The following is a 3,961-nucleotide window of genomic DNA, read 5'->3' on the forward strand; positions in this document are numbered from 1 at the left end:
CACAGCCTCACTCATTCATTTATTTTATGTGGTTGCTTTCAAGCAACACTTGTAGAGTTGAGTAGTCGCAACAGAACCTATGTGACCCACAAAGCTAAAATACTTACATTCTCACCATTACAGGAAGACTTTGGCAATTCCTGCTTTATAATATGTAAGACGTTGTCCTGTTTTGCGTAACTTGCCTTATTTCATCATTATCACTACCCATTTAATAGCTATGGTTGTTTTCCTACTTCTACAGGGGAAGAGATTGAAAAGTATTTGTCAGGTTAATGCTAAATCAGTGAGGAAATATAGCTCCACGAAGAAAATATTATTAAATTTATATCCCTAAAATTTTTAGAAATCTCTTGAAATCTTTCCAAATGTTCTGGTATCTTTGTAAAATGTAAACAGTTTATTTATAGAGAACCCTGCCTCTGAGGTTGACTCAAAGGTTAAAGAAGACTCATCCGTCTATCCTTCTGCCTCCATATATCCTGAACATCAAACTATCCCAGGAAAACCATCTAGAGTAGTTTGTTCCAAATTGTTAGCCACAGAACACCTATGTCGCAATAACTCAGGGAGCTTATAGAAGTGAAGATTCCTGAATATAAATATAGTAATAATTCAGATCTGCTGAATAGACATCTCTGCTGAAATCCACAGTTTTCATAAGTTCCCCTAGAAGATTCCTGTGTACATTAAATCTAGAAACCATTAGTTTGAAATCTCTCAAAAAATAAAAATTAAAACTGCTTTCAGAGAGTAGCCCACAAAATTTCCCATTCTTCAAGGACAAATTTCTCCTTCTGTTCAGTCTTAATGCTCTAGCTGCAGTTTACAATTTTTGTTCCCCTGTAAAGAATGTTAACTGGTTATCACCTTCAATAGTTTCAATATGTCCCCCAAAGTTATGTGTTTGAAACTGGCAATGTATTGGGAGGTGGGGCCTAATGAGGTGATTAGGTGAAGTCTCTGTCTTCATGAAAAGATCAATCCCATTATCTCAGGAGTGTGTTGGTGATAAAAGCAAGTTTGGCTCCCTCTTTTCCACACACACTCTTTTTCCCTTCTGCCTTCTCCTTTGCGGTGGGTGGACACAGCAAGAAGCCCTTCATCAGATGCTGGCCCCTTGGTCTTGAGTTTCCTAGCCTCTACAACTAAGCCAAATAAATTTCTATTTATTTTAAATAACCCAATCTCAGATATTCTGTTATAGAAGCACAAAATGGACGAAGACACCACCCTTTTCCAAAATCTCCCCTTGTGTTGGCTCCCTTTACTAGCCTTTCTTTTAACTATTCTCTTTATGATAGTTTCTTAATTTTTTCTATCAAAAGCTAAATATGGCACACTTGTTCTTTACAGAAAAATCAATATATTTTAAATAAAGTACTAGGGACACGGTATGTAATACAATTTGAAACAATAACTTGAAATAATAAAGATTGAAAATGCTTAACCCAGAAAGAATCCAGCATCCACATTATAATGAGGATAAAAAGGGAAGCCTCTTTTATATCATCAGTCTTTCATCCTGGAAGCTGCTGCTACTGACCTGCAACTTTGGCTGTTTCCAAGGGGGCAGAATGTGTTAACACTGAACAGGATTCACTTTCTTGTCCATTATGCCCAGTGACTAAATGGATTAATGAAGCTAAGTAAAAGGCTTCTAAGACTAGATTCTACTTAATCCAGGTCAGATATCAAAATAAGACTAAATATGCAAGGATTTTATTAAGCAAAATACCCGTTTGAAGGAAAATAAGAGAGTATGCCAAGATTTGAGTGTGTCTCCCAAAAGTCCATGAGTTGGAACCTTAATTCCTCAATGCAGCTGTGTTGGGAGGTAGAGCCTAGTGAGAGGTGTTTGGGTCAGGGAGGTTCCAGCATCACGAAGGAATTCATGCAGCCACATCTTTCCTTTTCCACATGTCCACTTCCACTTTCACTTCTCTGCCATGTCATACTGCAGATCAAGACATTCACCAGAGGCCAACTAAATGACAGCTCCTCAATCTTAAACCACCCAGCCTTCATAACTATAAGAAATAAATTTATTTTCTTTGTAAAAGAAATAAATTTCTTTTGCTTTATATATTCTGCTATAGTAACTAAAAGAAGACTAAAATAAAGGAGTGAAAAGCTGGAAGAGTCATCAGATTGCAATACAAGTCTGATACTGAGTGAAAAAGAGAGGGAAGAAATGTTGAGTAGAAACATCTTAGACTGCTATGCAGGCTAAGGAAGATTCAGCAGGAAGATTCACCATTGAGAAGTCTTCAGGCCACCAAAGGTGTCCCAAGTCTCTCTAATATACTTAGCCACTGGCTGAAAACAGCTCATAGGAAAGCAAGACTTAGCGCAAGCACAGAAGTGTATCTCAAGTACAGCAGTTAAAGAGCTTAGTCAATTATACTGCCCATACTAACTACATTAGAGATCCGTGAAGCACATTCTCATGACTGCCACAGGTTTATCACCTTCTTTGTCAATCAAAACTCTCTAATTGATCATAACCTATCTTCCCAGCCTTACCTCCTACTGCTATGCCAACCATACTTGCTTTCCGGCCAAGCCACATGACTCGCTATTCTACAGAGATGGCTGCACTTGGTCTTGCTTTGTGCTGTTGCAGGGCTTTTCCTTAGTTCAACTAAAGATGGAGTTCTTTGTCCCCTAGCCATGAAAGTTCAGGCTCATAGACAATTTGAATGGTGAGTAAGACAGGGCTTTATTGAGTCAAAAGGAAGAACTGAAAGGAAATAGGGACTCTCCGCAAGGCCAGAGTCCCTTGCTAGGGTGCTTCCTGCCCTGGAGTTCAAACTCCAGATTCCACACAGGAAGAGGAGGGGCCAGGCTCCTCCCTGCTAAAAATGGTGCAAATTTTTGAGGCTCCACCCCAGTGCACAGTCTGGTTGGAGTTTTTTCAGGGACCTTCTCACACTTGGCTGTCTCATTCCCCCTCTAAAGAAGTACATCTAACTGCGGTTAGAATAAGGATAAGGACAAAGACCAATCTTAACTGCTTCCTGCTGACAGGAGGCGCCATTTTGGGGGGCAGACAGAGCTTCCTCAGAGGCCTATTTAAGGGTTCCTGGCAAAAGGGGCCATTGTCAGATGCTCTGGGTGCATGACCATTTGGAGTGTGATGACCTGAAGGCAAGGACAGACAAACCAGGTTATTAGAAAACATGTATCTAAGCAAAACAAAGGGAGAGGTAAAGACGGCTCAAAAATTCTGAGGCCTTTTACCTGTTTGCACAGGGAGAGGGAGGCCAAAAGCCTGACTGCTTAAAAAAAAAACAAAAAAAAAAAAGTTAAAAAGTAAAAAACTTCACCTTTTTGCCAGAATGTTGGGCTTCTGGGTTTCCTTCCCCTGAGTCCAATCCTAAGCCAACAAGTTTAAGGTTTGGGAAATTAACTCTTTCCAGTTCAGAGGATGCATCTGATGTGAGTGTCTCATAGTATATAGATGCAATTACCTATTTGTGAAGAGAGAACTGAGGAGGAAAAAGGAAAAAATAAGGCAATTTTTAAAGGAGTCCCAGGTCCAGGATGCATTCGAAAGGGGTACAGACTGAAGATGAATCACTACCCGTCTAGAAACAGAAGAGCAGGCATCCCTAGTTCCCTTCTTTTCCTAGCAGATACATGGGATACATGAGGGAGAGAGGGAACAGTGTCTTCTTTTCATCTTCCATCCCTGCATCCCCAAGTTCCAGTGACCTTGGCAGGTGCTGCATGGGTTTTAAAGCGGCTTGCACCCATGCAGCAGGGGGGCTTGGCAGGGGAGTCATCCACTCTTACCCACGTATGCCCTGTTTCCCCTGCTGTCAGTAGCCTTGGAGTTCCCTAGATCACATTTATGCTATGGATATTAATGTAGCCTTTATCCATGAAACAGGAAGCTTGGGCTTGGCTTAATCAGCAGGAATGAGCCACACTCACCTATGCTGTGTGCCTTTTATCA

This window comes from Piliocolobus tephrosceles, chromosome 1, assembly GCF_002776525.5.
Source record: "Piliocolobus tephrosceles isolate RC106 chromosome 1, ASM277652v3, whole genome shotgun sequence".
Taxonomy (NCBI): domain Eukaryota; kingdom Metazoa; phylum Chordata; class Mammalia; order Primates; family Cercopithecidae; genus Piliocolobus; species Piliocolobus tephrosceles.